Consider the following 18,377-nt stretch of genomic DNA (forward strand, 5'->3'; position numbering starts at 1 on the left):
TGTCTCTGGACCAGCAGCATCACCATTACATGGGAACTTGTTAGAAATGCAAATTATCTATCAGGTCCCATCCAGCCCTACTAAATCAGAAACTTTAGGGTAAGGCCTACCAATATGTTTTTGTTCACACACACACGCACCTAATTTTTGTTAAATTACTCCTCTGGAGTGATTCTGATGCATATTAAAGTTTGAGAACCATTGTTCTAAAGGGTAAGATAGCCATCGGTTATGCAAAAGATCCCATTTGGCCACATATTTAATGTACTGAGGTGTAACTGCCTATCTTTTACTAATTTTATTGCATCTCTTGGAAAGGGGCACTCATTTCCACAAATATTTATTAAGCATCTACTATGTGCTTGAGAATGAGTGCTTGAAGAGCTAACCGTCTAGTTGGACAAGGAGAAATATATTTTTTTATTATTTTTTTAAATGTTTATTTATTTTTGCGAGAGACAGTGTGAGTAGGGAGAAGGACGAGAGAAAGGGGGACAGAGGATCCAAAACAGGCTTTGCATTGATAGCAGCGAGCCTGATGCGGGGCTTAAACCCATGAACCGTGAGATCATGACCTGAACTAGAGTTGGAGGCTCAACTGACTGAGCCCCCCAGGCGCCTCTACAGGGAGAAATTTAATAATTACAATGCCAGGTAGTAATTCAGTGACAGAGATGCACTGATGCTGAGGGGAAGTAAACTGTAGTAGGTTATGTCTTGATCTCTTAGGAATTGCTGTACTCTACCGCACCATTTGAGAAACGTTATTTTATGCCAGTATATCCCACCCCTCACCCAGGGCCCATGCCCCAAATCAGGGCATTACCATAGCAGCACTCACTGTTATACAGTGATTAACAAACTCAGCAAGGTAGTTCCTCCGTGGTTAGAATCCAGAGCCTGTGTAGAGAAAGGAGCCAGTGTCTAGAGCTCCTAAGAGTCTAAAGAGCTTTCCTATTCTACTCCACAGGTAACTTGACAATAATTCACCCTTTTCCCACCACTATCTCATGTTTTTCATGATTGTGTCAGATAGTTTCCAAAATATAAAAACTTTCAAATACCCTCTGTACCCTTCCAAGTTCACATTCTCCTCTATAATACTTTAATCACTATTCTGAATCTAGTGTTTATCAACCCCCCCAAAGTACTATTTTTCATCTTTATGAAAATGTATAAGGTGCTTTTGAAACTTATTTTACTTAATATTCCTTTTTGAGATTGATCCCTGTTGAGGTAAGAAGTTCTATAATGCATTGATGAATTTATGCCATTGAATGAATAGCCCAGCAAAGTTTATTCATCCATTTTCCTCTTGATAGATGTTTGGGCTATTTCTTTTTTTCTTTCTCTTTTAAAATAGTGATGCAATATGGGCATCTGGGTGGCACAGTCTATTAAGCGTCCGACTTCAGCTCAGGTCATGATCTCATGATCTCATGGTAAAGGGATTTGAGCCCCATGTTGGGCTCTGCACTGACAGCACGGAGCCTGCTGGGGATTCTCTGTCTACAGCCTCCCTCTGCCCCTCCCCTGCTTGCACACATGCACGTGCTCTCTCCCAGAAATAAATAAGCATTTAAAAAATAAAACAGTGATGCAATGAACATTTTAATAGATCACTTCAGCAAATATGAAGGACCGCCACATTTTAAAAAAATGTGTCTGAATCTTCTTTCCCCTTTTTTATAGTTTATATTTCTCTGCTAAAATTCTTCATCTGTTCATGCATATGTCCTACCTTTTCCACTAGATTCTTTAACATACTAGTCACAATTAAAGTTCCTGTCTGATAGTTCCAACATGAATCATCTCTGGTGCTGGGTCTGTCCGTTGCTTTGTGTCTTAAAAATGGATGGGTTTTTTTTCATATATTTTTAAATTTTTGATTGAATGCCACACACTGACTACAGAATAACCATACAAACTAGGGAAAAGAATAGTAACTCTTGGAAAAACGTGCATGCCTATTCTTCTGTCCTGCAACCAGGTAAACTGAAATTCCAAAGAGACATAATCTAGTCAGTAGGTGAGCTGGTTTTATTGTTGCTATAGTTACTTTCTGTGCCTCTTCCTCCAGCAGTGGGCAACAGCTACTTTGTGCTTAGTGTGGACCCCAAGATACTCAGGTTTTATTCAATGTTCCTGCTCCACACTCAGCTTTCAGTGGTCACTGCATGTCTGTGCCACAGAAGGGGTTCTTTCTCTGCATCCTTGCCCCTTCTGAAGAGATAGACTGCTGTTGTTTGTTACTCAGTGTTAAGTGTATTCGTTCTCTTGGTCTGGCCTCAGTCTTAGGCAGGCCCTATACGTCTATGCCTCAGGTATAGACACCCCCAACCCCCCGTGGCAGTGAAACTCTGCCTTGTATCTATAAGGGAACACTGCAAAAACCCCTCCAGCACGCCAGACCCCATACTAACCACAAGTAGTAGTAGCAGCAGCTAATGGTGGAGAGTTTCCTGTACCTCCCAGCGCAGAAAGCTTTTGCTTCTACCTTACCCTCAGAAGCAATGAATCTTTGCCTGGACCCTGAAAAACAAAGTTTCCTGTCCCTTCCCCAGTGGCTTAAGATTTTTGCTTCACACAAGAAAATTATTGGTGGGGCACCTGGGTGACTCAGTCGGTTAAGCATCTGACTTTGGCTCAGGTCATGATCTTGTGTGAGTTCAAGCCCTGGATCGGGCTCTGGGCTGACAGGGTCAGTAAGATGGCTAAATAGGAAGCCCCAGATCTAGCTCCCCCAATGAGACACTAACTTAACAATATATGGTCTAAAAGGCCTGTATGTGGCCTCCAAAAACCAGTTAAGAAGTTGTAGTACCCCGGAAAAACTCAAACCCAAGAACAGCCACATTGAATGGGTAAGAAAGCCATTTCACTTCACCTGTTGTAGCCCTTCCCCCGAGGTGGTACACTTCTGTGTGATCAGAAGTAAACACCCAATCCACAGCAACTCCATCAGAATAAGAAGAACAGAACATTCCAAATATTCGAAAGACTGCCTGAGAGACTGGTTTGTCTCATCTGACTTGGAATGCTGAGGCATACTTTGGATGCCTTGGGGTCACTGGAAATGGGAGAACACAGAGTTGAGCTCTTGCACCAGAAAGCCTACAATACCACAGACGAACATCAGAGCGAGCAAAAGATTACCAACTCCTGAAAAAGCAACTGGAGAACCTTTCTAACTGGGAAGGCACGCAAACAAGCCCAGAGAAGACGCATACCCATGCCAAGTTTGAGAAGTCTCCAGAATCTTTAGTTGGCTGACTGATGAAAGTCTCCCCGTGTATGAAGCCAGTCCATAGAACTGAGAGAGGTAGCTGTTTTTTCAAATGCACAAATCCCAGCAAAATTCCCTGAAGAAACAGAAACGTGGCCCAAAGTCAAGAGAACAAAATAAATCTTCAGAAACTGATCCTGAAGGGATGGAAGTGCATGAATTACCTGACAAAAAATGCAAAACAATCATCTTAAAGATGCTCACTGTGCTAAAAGAGAGCATGGTCAAATAAAAGAAATTAGGAAAATGATGCATGAACAAAATGAGAACACCAACAAAGACAGAAACAGAAATTCTAGAGCAGAAGAAAACGAATGGGAAAATCCCCAAATATGTGGAAATTAAACAACACACTCTTAACCATGGTCAAAGAAAAAAAATCACATAAGAAATTAGAAAACACTTTGAGACAAATGAAAACAGAAACACAACATACCAAAATTTATAGGGGGCAACAAAAGCAGTATTAAGAATGGAGCTTATAGCAGCAAATGCCTACATTTAAGAAGAAAAAAGAAAGAAAAGAAGAAAGGAAGGAAGAAAGAAAGATTAAAAGTTAAAAAAATAAAGAGGAAAAAAGATCTCAAATCAATAACCTAACTTAAAGAACTAGAAAAAGAACAAACTAAACCCAATTAGCAGAAGGAAGGAAATAATAAAAATTGGTGCAGTAATAAACAAAATTTGGAAAAAATTTAAAAATCAACAAAATGAAAGGCTGATTTTTAAAAAGATCAACAAAATTGACAAGTCTTAGCTTCATGAATAAAAATAAAAAAAGAGAAAATTCAAACAAAAATCCAAAGTGGAAGAGGAGATACTACAACTGATACTGCAGAAATAAAAAAATCAGAGAGTACTATAAGCAACTATCAACTGTATACCAACATGTCTCCTCGTATTCTTTTTTTTTTTTTTTTTGAGAAACATGGAGCATAAATGAGTTTTCAAAAATACACATTTTCATTATTTCTCTAAGTCTAATGTTGGTTCAGTTCTCCTCTTTCAATCCTGAAAAGCAGGGCAGAACAGAAGATTTTATTTCAAAAAGTACCGTTTATGTCCAGGTCAAAGATAGAAAGGAGAAAGGTAAAAAAGAAGAAAAAATCAAATAAGAGCACATTTTGCCAGTGGAACCCCACCTAGCTAAATATTCTCATCTTTTGCTTCAAAATACCAGCCTTGTTTAACAAAGTACTGCAGTTAACTGAAAGGCTTGCAGTCTACACTCACACACATCCCCTGTTATCTCTAACCTACAGTGATCTCCACAATTCTCAGACTCAGTTTTAAATGGCAAAAAGACAAAACAGAATTGGGAAAGTATACATCGCATGAACACAAAGGCATGTACTCTATGATGTCCCATTTAACTTCACACACACACAAATACACACACACATGCACGCACATACACACCAGGTAACTTTCATTTTGGTTACTATATCGGTGAAAGATTTCTTGAAGTCTAATTCATCTGCTTTACTCCCAATCCTTCACCTCAATTCAATTGTTAATTATATAAAAGTCTATTTCTTTTTTTCCAGTTTTATTGATATAATTAACATATATAACCTTGCATTGGTTAAAGTGTAGGGCAATCATTTGATACATGTATATACTGCAGAATGAAAACTCTTTCTTTTTTTTTTTTAAGTTTATTTATTTTGAGAGAGAAAGAGTGTGAGTGGGGGAGGGGCAGGGAGAGGAGAGAGAATTCCAAGCAGGCTCTGCATTGTCAGGGCAGAGCCCTACACAGGGCTCCAACCCACAAACTGCGAGATCATGACCTGAGCTGAAGTCGGACTTTTAACCGACTGAGCCACCCAGGCGCCCATGAAAAATCAATTTCTAAGTTGCCAATTCTCTACCTCAAGAGGAAGGAGGCCATAACCACTGGAATCTCATACTATCTCGTGATTAGAGTCAGAGAAACTAGAATAATTAATGTCCTGGTAGGTTTCTTTGACAGTGGACTTTCAAAATTATTCCATTACTAAGTTTGAATCAACCTTGGAAATGTCCTGCACACAATATAAGCATGGTGGCCATGACTGTAATCTCTCAGATGTAGCAGAGGCTTTATTATGGGTAGACTGTTCATGTTTTATACCAATGGAAAATTTCCTAATACAGATAGCAAGTTCTTTCTAGGAGAGTAATTTCATGGGAGCGCCTGGGTGGCTCAGTCAGGTAAGCATCTGGCTCTTGATTTTGGCTCAGGCCAAGATCTCATAGTCAAGCCCCAAGTTTGGCTCTTCACTGACAGCATGGAGCCTACTTGGGATTCTCTCTCCCTCTCTCTGCCCCTCCTGGACTCATGTGTGTGTTCTCTCTCTCTCTCAAAATAAATAAATAATACATTTTTAAAAGAAGAGTAATTTCATGACTTCCTATTATTAAATCAAGTAGGTTTTCTGGGTTTCTATGTATGACCCCAATGTCTGTGACCTGTGCCACAGAACAAAGTTCATTATTCCAGTCCAATGATCATTTCTGATCAAGTTAAATTCTTTAATAAGCCAAATTTACAACCTGCCTCTTGTTCTGGCTGCTGGGGAGAAACAATGCTGAATAGTGTGTCAGTCAGAGGTAAGTACCATAGAGAAAAATAAAGCAGGGAAGGGGAAGAGAAATGTCATGGGGTGGTGATGAGGTTACAATTTTAAATAAGATGGTCAGAGAGGGACTTATTGAGGGGACAAACCATGACGTGAAGGAACTGAAGATGAGAGATTAAACCCACATAGATATCTAAGGCAAGAGCATCTCAGGCACAGGGAATATCAAGTACCAAGTTCCCAAGGCAGAACAGAGATTTGTGTTTCTGAGGGTCAGCTAGGAGACCAGAGTGGCTGGGGCTGACCATCAGATGATTGAGAGATAAGGGGAGAGCAAAGGCACCTCAGGTAAGGCCCTGGAGACCATCATAAAGACTCTGGCTTATAAATGGAATGAGATGAGAAGCAACTGGAAGGTTCTGAAGAGAAGAAATTACATAAATTAGAAGAATGTACAGTATCTGAAATATCTAAATGAAAAGAGTGGTAGTTGTGGGAAGCATTAGTCTGCAATTATTTACTGAATCCATACTATTTACTAGGATTTTCCTAGGCACAGAGCCCAACACAGGGCTTGAACCCACAAATCTTGAGATTATGATGTGAGTCAAAGTCAGATGCTTAACCGACTGAGCCACCCAGGCACCCCTAGAGTTGTGTTTTTTGAAGATGACTCAAAAGAAATTAGAGTTGTATTTTTAGAAGATGACTCTAGGGGCACCTGGGTGGCTCAGTCGGTTGAGCCTCCGACTTCGGCTCAGGTCATGATCTCTCAGTTCGTGAGTTCGAGCCCCGCGTCCGACTCTGTGCTGACAGCTCAGAGCCTGGAGCCTGCTTCGGATTCTGTGACTCCCTTTCTCTCTGTCCCTCTCTCTCAAAAATGAATAAACGTTAAAAAAATTTTTTTTAAAGATGACTCTAAAAGCAATGAGATTAGAGGAGTAAGGAGTGTGTACATACAGCAGGCCAATCAGCTATTAAAGAAGTGAGGGCAAAGATAATGGAGGTGTAAATAAGTGTAGTGGATGTGGGACTAGAAAGACGTGGAGAGTTTGAAAGACACTTAGGAAGGAGAAAAGACAGAATATGATGATGGATTAAATTCCTGAGAGTTGAGGAAGAAAGTCAAGAATGGCTGAGGTTGCCTACTTTTCTTGACTTTTTGTGTAGATAGATCCTATCTCCTTCACAGAGAGAATATAGATACCGATGTGATTCCTTCTGCAGAGGAGGAATAAGAAAAAGCTGATCATATATGCTAATAAGCCTATATGCCATTGCTGCCAATTGTTATACACAAATTGCACAAGTTATGCAATTTGTTCTGTTTCCACCGATGTATGAAACTTGGCTATGACTGTTCAGCAAAATGAAGCAGCTGGATTCTACATCTTAAATCTTCGGATAAATATTCATGTTGCTAGTATTATATAGATTTATATAATACAAATTATATACATGATTTAAGCACATTTACATTATACATGCTTACAAAGCAGGGAACATCAATGTTTTCTACAGCATTCCATCAAAGCTTAAGTAAATAATCCCAAGGCACCAAATATAAATTTTCAGTACACTATAGCACTAAAGAATTAGTTCTTTAAAAGTCACCTTATTCCTACCAATGCTGTCACCAAAAAAGTGGATTATCTGTTTTTAGGAAAAGTTGAATAATACTGGTGACTTACTTAAGTCATTAAAGATAAATTTAGTCACTCAAAGAAAGACAACTTGACATTTTCTCTTTTAGAGACCATCAAACTCCTAGTCGTGCTAACTATATTCTCTATAGCCTGTCTCCCTGGAGTCCTCAAACAATTTTAACCTAAATGGGAGTTTTTTGTTTTCCATTAGGCCAAGAAGATAAAAGCAAAAGATTTTTAAAAGAAAATACATTTGATACAATCTTTCTACTAGTATGAGGTTGAACCAACCTTAAATGTTTTTAACATTTAAGAGTTGATGTGTCAGAGTTGATGGTATTAGACTATTAAATAAAATACCCAAAAGGCCTAGAGGCTTTCTTTGTGCTCTGAAATGAAAAAAATCTCATTAATTAGGCTAAAAATCAGAGTGATATTAATCGTCAATTCCTTTGTCACAAGTAGCAGTAGTATGAAGTAAAAAAGAAACAGTGTCCTAAGAATCCAAATGGGTAGAAAAGCATTAATGCTAAAATAAGACACCTGGATCAGCGACTGCAACTCATAGGAAAAAAATGCATTTTATTTATGAAGAAGTACACAAATACAAACACACACACATTCACACATACATATTACTGTACTCTTACTGTGTGGGATGCAGGGTGAAATTTTTTGCTCTACGTTCCTTCACTTAAAAAAAATGCTGGTCACAACTTAGTAGGCAAATGTTGTGAGCTATGAATGTATTACAACACATAACTGCTCTAGAGCAATATAAATGCTAACTTACAATTTTAGGGAAATTTACAGTTTTCCTCCTTCTTAGAATTAGCCTGCAAGAGTACTCGGAGTACTCAGTGAAAACAAAAATTAACATAGCCTTGTTCCCATGTATGTAGCCTGGATGTGGTGTCCACTTTCAATGTGCTTAAATCATCTACCTTCCCAGGCCCAAGACCTGAGGGAATGACTTGTAACAGGACTCTATGTCTATACTGCACATTTATATAAAAGTCCTTTTTATATACATTATTTCATTTGACCCTCACAACAACCCTGGAAGGTAGGCAGGGAAGATATTATCAGATTTACTTTACAGATGAAATTAAGGTTGAGAGGGTATGTGACTTTCCCAGTTACAAAATATCTAGTAAGAGGCAGAGAATAAGCATCATTAACTTTTAGGTCAAGGGCTCTTCTCTCTAAGCCACTGACAATATAATCTGACCTCAAATATTTTTGCCACTTCACTCTCACTGCTTTTTGTTGATTCAGGTTTTTATAGGCTACAACAAAAGACCTGATTCTAAACTTATCATGCCCAGTTTATGCTTCTCTACTGATGAAAACTATGGCCACTGGACATATATTCTTTTGGAAGGCACTGTTTCTTGGCTCCAATCTGAAGGAACATAAGCAATATGAAAGACCGTAAAGGCCAAGGAAATTGAAGAGAAATCAGAGGAAAGGATACAAAATGGAATGCTTTGGTGGATTTTAGTCCCTGTAAGCTTTTACTTTTGTAAGAGGATTCAATGAAAAGCTTTAATGCAGATGAAACTTGAGGCTTTTGAAGAGGATCTCAGTCTTGATGAAGTTATTCAAACTCAAATCTTGAATGCATAATGATGGAGGGCCCCACGGTCTTCAAAAATGTGTACTTGATGCTTAAAACACACACACACACACACACACACACACAAATTCTACTAGCAAGCCTAACCAATTTTTTTAAGGGTTCTGAAAAGCTTTAACTCTTTGGCCAATAATTAGTCAGACTACCAGATACCATGCTGAAAGAATAAAAAGAGAAAACCCAAGTGAAATAAAGAAAAAGAAAAGGAAACAAAGATTTTAAGAGATATAGTATACAGAATGGCTAAATATGCTCACTGGCTTATCTAATTAATATTCTTCACTTCAAATTGCAGAAATCAAACTTCTTATAGAACAACCGGGGCTGTAATCAGATAAACTGACTTAATGATAATTTCCTGAATCTCTCTGATCACTAGCCACGGTATTCGATAGTCTAAAACAGCTTTTGATCTTTGAAAGCATGGCCAAAATATTTGTTGGAAGAGACAGCATAAAATAAGGTTGCTTTTGTGGGGTACAGAAAGAAACTGAACTAGGAATATTATGGTTTGAAAATATTTAACAAGGGAGAAAAGACAACACCATACAGTGGAAAAATTCAGACCAGTTTGCAGGTTTTAATGAAAAACATATAGTAAATCTCACTGACTACCTGAGTGCTCATTGTTTCTTTTTATTTATGTGCTCCTATAAACCTGCCTTTTTTCCAAGAAAACTTTTAAGCTTTTAAAAATTAACAATAATAATAGCAACTAATATATACTGATTCTATACTTTGTGCTGGGCACTACTCAAGGAATTTTATGTAGATTAATTTATTTAACCCTCACAACAATCTTATGAATTTGATAATTGTGTTATCCTCAATTTACAAAGGAAGAAACTGAGGCACACAAAAATTAAGAAAATCTGGTAGTTTACCTGGCTGGTAAATAGTGGAATTAGGATTCAAACTCGGGCCCTCTGTCTCAAGACTATCAACCTATACCCACTAATATAAAATTGGTTTCAGTGCAACAAAATCGACCAAGACTAAGGCTTTCTTCAAATCAGCATTCTGCCATGTCACAATCTTTCACTGCATGTTCTGATTAGAAAGGATAGTGACTAATTTCAGTTTCCAAACAGGAGTAATGTAGAATCAGTTTCAGCAGTCACTACTCCAAAGTGACATCCTGCAGGAATGTCAAAGGACTTTAAAAATAACATACCACTAAAATATTAATAATGGTAGGGGATTATAGGTGATTATTTCTCTTTTGGTGATATATAAATATAAATATATATATGTGTATATTTATATCACCCCAAAATGTATTTCTATATTCTAGTTTTTGTCAAGTGGACATGGGTCACTTGTATAATAAAAAAAAAAGGCTGTTACACATGTCATCACCATTATTAGCATGCATATATATTGAACTTACAATAGCACTTGGCCCACTCACAATTTGCTGCTTCTAGCATACTGTGGGGTAAGACACCAGTTAATTAAGTCTATTAGAACTATCTTTTAAAAAAAAGTCAATAAACTGACCAAGGACCTAAGAAAAAGCCTATGGGTTTTGCATCTTAAAATTTGGCAAGTCAGGTAATTTTTAAATTTACTTCCTGGTTTAGGTCAGTTGAGATTAGTGGATAAGTGATCGGTTGATAAGTTAGCTATCAGTATTTAATGACAGGGATGATACGGGCTCCTGGGTGGCTCAGTTGGTTAAGCGTCCGACTTTGGCTCAAGTCATGATCTCGCCGTTCCTGAGTTCAAGCCCTGCATTGGGCTCTGTGCTGACAGCTTGCAGCCTGGAGCCTGTTTCAGATTCTGTGTCTCCCTCTTTCTCTCTTCCCTTGCCCTGCTTGTGCTCTGTCTCTCTCTCTCTCTCTCTCTCAAAAATAAATAAATATTTAAAAAAACTTTAAAGACAGGGATGATAGAATGTATACTCATACTGTGATAAATACTTCATTGCAGTATAAAAAGAAATTTTTAGGATTTGAAAGGAACCTTTATAATAATCTAGTACAATCTCCCATACAATGAGAATCCCCTATACAACAGTCCTGATGTTCAATGTTCAATCTCTGCTTAAGCAGCCCTAATGACCTCAAGTTCACTGCCTCTAGACACAATCTGCTCCCCTGCTGACTAGTTTCCTACCTTTATTTGGCCTCAAACAACAGACAAGTATGCTTCCTAGCCTACAGTTTCTCCAACTCTTCCAAAGTCTTCTATTTTCTGAACAAAATGGTCCAGTCCCCTCCATCTAGATCACCACAGTTATCCTTTTACATAATCACAAAACTGATTAAAAACAATTCTTGTGTTCTTCAAGGTATAAATAACAATGAAATCAGGTTCTGTAGAATAATGTCTTGTTAGTTAGTGGATCTAGTTCATCCATCTTGGTCATACACAATTGGAAAGATAGTAAAGACTTATGGTCCGAGCTCAAATTCAAATTGAACAGCCATGTATTTTTGAGTACTCCTTTCTTTTCTCTTCCCCAAAACAATACCACAGAACAGAATCTTAAGACATACCTTCATCCATAATCTTACATGTAGCTAGATTTTAATTTTCTCTCAGGCTTCTATCTACCTTGCCATCACTTGAACTTGTGAATGATCTTAAAACATCCCAAATTCTTTAAGTTGCTCTCACAATCATGAATTAGCCCACGACAGGCCCAGCTCTGAGGTCTTAAAATTCTGACTTTTTCTCCTGTGCTAACTGGATATCTTTCTATCCAGAACTTCTGGTTTTACAGAAAATTGTATATACATTATATACATTGTTATTGTATACATTTATATACATTTTATATACATTATGTGTAAAATAAAATATATATGCATTTTATAAATCCATATCTATATGCATAGACAAACACATATACATGTATCTTCCCCAATTCTATGTTATCTACATGTAACTTTCCTGTTCACCTGCTCCTTTCTTTCTATGTGTTACCTTTACCATATCCATCTTGACTCTGGAAAACACAATCTACTCTTGGATTCAATTCATTGCAAGAAAAGGAGTCCAACTCTAGGCATCCTGCCCAATGATTTCCACTTTGTGGCTTGTAGTGATTAATCTCATTGACCTCAAGAAGCAAAGCATCATTTAACTTAAAGGATTATATGCAAAATACTCTGCCAAAGTATGTATAAAACACCTAACATACCATAATCTGTTCTATTGCATTAATCATGACTCAGTCCCCCTGATAAGTGGCCTTCATTTTGATTTCATGAAATACACAATCAGTGGTATCATAGAGGTATGTATCTTACAAAGCCTATTCTTAAGCAAGTTTCAAATAAAATCCCTTTACTAATGAAATGAAGATTATTATATCTTTAAATTTCTTGTATTCACCTATTACTATTCCAAATTTCCCACAATGAAACTGTGGAAAGACAAAGATGGCTAGAGAAGTAAATGTCACGAGAAATTTTTGCTGAGTCCCATGACAAATAATCAGTCACCTCAAACTATTCTTTGTGGTTTACTGATTGTGCTAACAGAGAGAATAAGCCATTCTTTGAAATGTTTTAAACCAGCTCTAAACATCAAGACAAAGTAAAAGAATAACTAAGATTTGTTTAAAGAGAGAGTCCTTCAATTGCAATTCAAATAAAACAAAGTCCATCACATTCAGTAATACTGAGAGGCTCAGAAGAACCATGCCCATATAATGCAAACCTAGCTTGCAAACAAAGGTAACATCCATATTACCTAGTGAGGTCAGCAACATGCTATAAATTCTATGTGAGTATAAATTCAAGATTAAAAGCCTATAATAATATCATCAAACCTTCCATGCAGCTCTGACAAAATGTTACCTCACTTAGGCAACCCTACTCCCTCTGAATGATGCAAATAATTACAAGGACAAAAGTCATAGGAATAGTTGTTGGTTCCCATAATTCTTAAATTAGGCTGAAGCCTTGCCATTTGTTTGTTCTTTAGTATTATAAAAACATGTTCATAATTGAAAATTCAATCCACCAAAAAGAGTACACAGAAAAAAATATATCATCTTCCTACTGTAAACCTATAGTCCCATTTACCAGGAGTACCTGTCAATAGTTTCTCACATAGATTTAAAGAAATTTTGCATGTATATATATAAATGTATGCTTTTAAAAACACAAAGTGAAAACATACTATACAAAGAGTTCTATATCGTTTTTTTCTCAGTTAACAATATATCTTAGAGGTTTTGCCATATCTCTGCCTATGAATTTGCTTCGTTCATTCTAAGAGCTACAAAGTACTACATTGCATGAAGGCATTTATTTAACCAGACCTCTGCTGAGGGATGTTTAGGTTATTCCTACTTTGCTTTTTTAATTTTAAATAATATGGTAATGATACCTTTATATACAAATTTTTGTATGCAAGCACAAATATATATGAAAGATGAACTCCTAGAAGTACTGGCTGGTTTTGGAATTGAGCAAATTCTAAAAAAGCAGTCAGTGTGTCTACAAAGGAGACCAGGAAAAACTATAAGTTTAATGCTTAGTGATTAAAAGGTGCTGAACATGATCACAAAGTTAGAAGTTAAGGATTTGAAAGTTAAACTCCTAAGCTAGGAAAGGTGAAATAGGAAAAAAAACAGAAAGCTTACCCCTGGGACAGAAAGATAAAAGGCCTGTAGAATGAATCATGTAAGAGATTTTTTTTTTCCAACGTTTATTTATTTTTGGGACAGAGAGAGACAGAGCATGAACGGGGAGGGGCAGAGAGAGAGGGAGACACAGAATTGGAAACAGGCTCCAGGCTCTGAGCCATCAGCCCAGAGCCTGACGCGGGCTCGAACTCACGGACTGCGAGATCGTGACCTGGCTCAAGTCGGACGCTTAACCGACTGCGCCACCCAGGCACCCCAAGAGATTTTTTTTAAAGGAAAAAAAATAGCATAAATAAAGCAGGATAAAGGGTGAAAAAAAAGAACTTTTTTTTTTTTTTTTTTTTACTTTTCTCGCTTTAACCTAACATATAAAGTAAAATTGGCCAAAAGATTTGGTACATATATTATTACAGAGCCAAACTTGGATGTGAGATGATTTAAATGACTATCTGAGGCCCTATTGCTACAGGGTATCCCCAGGTTGATATATTCTATCAGGCCCTAATGTGCTGAGGGATCTCCCAAAAAAAAAGGGTAGAGCAGTAATCTTCCAGGAATAATATAACTTGCCAATCTCTTTAATTTCTGATCAATTTTATAGGGAATGGTAATACTTGCCTCATATATACAGAACAAACTTCTCTCTGGAAGGTCTAGATTAAAACATAATTTGAAGAGACTCATTCTACATTTTCCAAACACAATCCTACAATTACCAAGACCAATCCAAGGCTGTTCTATTTCTCACCTAACATAAAACATAGTCAACAACTTACCTTTCCCAAAGTGCTAGGATTTGAATGCCACAATACAAATTGATTCATGTTTTTGTCCAATAATGGTCGGTGGATTTCTTTAAATGAAGTCCATGTTAGAGTCCATTGATATCAGTGTTCTGCAAAACTGAAACCTCAAGAACGTCAATGCACATACTTAAGTTACCACTTGGACACTAACTTACTATGAATAATAGTTATGATAGTTATTATTATGAATATAGACATTTAGATATGCAAAATCAGTGAATATGGCCTTGGACAGCAGAGTGAGGTGGCAAAACTATATTTTCAAGTAAGACATTACTATTAACAAAATCTAGAGGATCTGAAAACACTGCTTTGTACCAAATTTATATGTATTCTAAAGGTGGCACCATAGTGAGAACATGTAAAGATGGTAATGATTTGGATACCAACACTTTCCAGAAATTGGGAAAACAAGTTTTAAAGGCAGGCAAACTTTTTAAATTTAAATGACTATAAAAATGTATTTACATGTCTACTTTCTAGTTTTTTTCAACCTATTTTTAAAAATATCTTGAATTTCTTTTTTACGATTTTATTTTTAAGTAATCTCTACATCTAACACAGGGCTCAAACCCACAACCCTGAGATCAAGTCACATGCTCCACTGACCGAGGCAGCCAGGTGCCCCTTGGATTTTTAAATCTAAAAATGCTTACTAGTTTCTTCTCTGTAAAAACAAACAAAGGCATACATTCAGGTTTTCCTATTCCATTATATCCAGTCTAAAAAGATTCTAGAACCTCTTAGGAGCTACATTAGACAGCACAAAGCCCATAAACACAATCACTGCATCCAGATAATGATTCATGCCCAGATCCCATTACACTGCCTGATGTGTCCGTCCTCCACACTTTTTCTCATTTGACAATCGAAACCAATCTGGTTACAGCACCTGTTCTTTAGGTCTGTGTCCACTCTTCATCACATTTAAGACACCTAAACAAATATTTTATAGAGAAGACAATTTAATCTCCTGGGAGTCATTCTTTTGGATGCCTCCTACAACTGTGTGTAAGGAGTTGATGTTATGTGAACACACCAGGTGAAATCTCTGACTGGACTTTTATAAATTAATATTTTCATCTTTGTTATGAAATAATTCTTATTTACCTCTCAAATGTAAGAAGTACCCCAATATAAGAAAGAAAACATGGAAAAAATGGAAAGTAAGTTACATTGCTGAAAAGAAAGCACTTATATCACTAATTAAAAGCTCCGTGCTACACCTGCAGCTTACCGTTTGATGGCCACCTCCCCCACCTACCCCATCATTACCTGGAAGTTCTTCCCAGAAAAGTAAAAGAATCTGAAAGAAGCTAAATTAGTCGCCTTATCCTCCACGCCCACCATCGAAAATATTAAGACAAATATTTCTAAATTGCAATAACCCCACAAAACAACAATCGTGTTCTGAATACTCCTTCAGCATCCTCGTAACTCACAGGCTAGCAAACTAAATTGGAGTCACTTCCACACTCAGGTAGAGATCCTGAAGTTCGGGAGAAGTTCTCCCTTCTCAGTGAGAATCTGGTTTGTGCGTTCATATTAAATTATTCATTCATCCAACAACATCTAAAGAATGCCCAATAGTGGCAAGGTATTATCCTGGATTAAGAGGTGAAGTACCTGTCCCCTATTAACAGAACGGAGGCGGGGGTCGGAGTGGGTAAGAAATGAACTCTAGATCTGCTCATCTCAATGCCCAGGCTCCACCTCTAACCCCAGAGCGCCAAGGCTCAGGAGCTCATGAACCCCCGGCGATGACCAATTCCTGAAGTCTCAACCTGTATTTCCTCGACGACCTGGGTCCTCACAACCCGGTTCCCAAAGTTCCTCGCACCCCTGTCTCCCCGGGCAGTCCCACGGCAAGGAGCTTTTCCTCCAGCCTAACGCAAGCCACCTCTCCCTGCCCAAACTGGGGCCTGCAGCAAGTTAGGCCGCCAACCTCAACTTCCACCCCTGACCCCGTCCAAGTTTGGCCCGCAGGTTACCTGCCCCGGATCCAAGGTTCCAGGATGACCACAGACGCTCCGCCCCTCCCATCGCGACGCCCTCCACCACCAGGGACCGCCTCCAGGGCGTAACTTCCTGTGCATCACTTCCGGCCGAAATTCCGCTAGGCCAGGTAGTCCCGCTGAGCGCCCGATCCCGCTAGATGTCACTTCCGATTTCTTCCTCGGTTTCCCCCGGATCCCAAAGCGCTCCTGATCCTATTTATCGGGTTCTCTTGCGGCCAGCTTTTCTAAACGGCTGTATAATCCAGCTCGGAGAAGTTCATTTTTTGTTTTTCAGACTTCTTTGCCAGCTTCTTCAGGCTTCTGAAGTTTCTTATACTCCCTCTGTGTCTTGAACACAGATTGTTGTGATTTTTCCGATTTCTCTGCGCCGTGGAGTGCTTGGGAGTGTGGGCAGCTGTGCTGCCAAGTTCCAAATGCTGCCTCTCACTTGTAAGAGTGTTACCTTGGCAAGTCACTTAACCTTTCTGTGCCCGTTTCTTTGTGAAACAGAGATGATCCTCGTACCTGGAACATGGAGGGGGGTGTATTTCTTGAGATTATACATGTAAAACTCTGGCTCAATGAGGCTTAACCATTAGAAGCACTCTCTTGTTTCCTGTTGGAACATGTAAGTAGTTAGGAAAGCTGGAACCGGTTTTCCTGTTATCTGTTGTATCCTCAGCATGTAATCAAGTGATTAATGATACTTGGTACCTTCCTCTGAACTGTGAGCTCCTCCAAAGGTGGAATTTTGTATAAGAACATACTTCAACCCTATTTGAAATCACCTACCTGCTTGGTTATTATGCTAGATACTGGGAGAAAGGTGAATGAAACCCAGGTTCTTCCCTCAAAAATACGGAGATAATAAATTGTGGAAGAAAGAAAGTTAACCTAGGAAAAAACTGGAGACCAGTTGAGGTGAGAATTTATCCTTACAACAAAAACCTCACAGAATGTTAGAAGTGAAAAGAACTGTAATTTAGTTGACCTCTTGATGTTACAAGTAAGGAAAACTGGATCCAAAGAAGCAACTGACTAAGAGTCACACAATTAATGGCAGGGCTAGGACTAGAAGTGGAGTCTCAAAATCCTCACTACCTTCCTCCATTTCCCAAATCTGCCTCAAGGTGTTAATTAGGTAAAAGCAGGTTCACTTTCAAGACCATCACTCTTAAGTGAAAAGGACTAGGAAAATCCCAGTCCAGGAGAGGCAGGAGCAATGTAACCTAGCAGATATCACATGGTTCTGATGATCGTCTATCTGAATGTTCTGGTCTGGCACTGCTGAGTTCATTTCAAACACAGTCCCCTCTCGCCTGGCATATTTCTTATATTTACCCAGAACTGAGGGATTAAGTATCCACTCCTGTGAGTTCTATCTTGTTTTAATTGGCTGGACAAGAATAAGTAACTGATCCAAGCAGTAACCAAAGGTTAACAAAGATTGTGAATGCATTGCCAATGACTTAACAAAATTTTATTTAGACTTCTTTATTGCTAGGAATTTCTCTTAAATATTTAATCTTTGTTCTAGGAATATGACAAAGCTAGCATGGTATTATTATTGAAATGTCAGTAATAAGTCTATGTTCCAAATAATCAGGTAATTCCATAGACCCATAGAATAATGTAATTGGTGTGGATGAAATTTAAAGTTTTTTCCAACTCAATCATTTAAAAAAGTCGATGACATTTTTAGTGTATCTGTGGACCATAGGTATTAAATAGTCTACTGAAGATCACAGTTAGCCAGTGGCAGTCAATAGAGAACTGATCAGAATCTAGAATGACTAGTTCTGACTAGAATCTAGAACTGACTAGTTCTAGAATCTAAGC

General features: G+C 38.1%; 1 protein-coding gene across 7 annotated transcripts in view; it reads right to left on the bottom strand.

Moving 5' to 3' along the window:
* MAP3K13 (mitogen-activated protein kinase kinase kinase 13) overlaps positions 1–16,644 on the bottom strand; it is a 175,986-nt gene extending 159,342 nt beyond the window's left edge. For 2 of the 7 annotated variants that reach the window (XM_045502701.1, XM_045502698.1), the window contains exons 1-2: positions 16,326–16,513; positions 14,512–14,638 (exon numbers count right to left, since the gene is read on the bottom strand). The gene's annotated coding sequence lies outside the window, so the exon portion shown is untranslated. The other 5 variants (XM_045502699.1, XM_045502695.1, XM_045502697.1 and 2 more) reach the window with 5 other exon arrangements.
* Positions 16,645–18,377: the final 1,733 nt, after the last annotated feature.

Source organism: Leopardus geoffroyi, chromosome C2 (assembly GCF_018350155.1).
Source record: "Leopardus geoffroyi isolate Oge1 chromosome C2, O.geoffroyi_Oge1_pat1.0, whole genome shotgun sequence".
Taxonomy (NCBI): Eukaryota; Metazoa; Chordata; class Mammalia; order Carnivora; family Felidae; genus Leopardus; species Leopardus geoffroyi.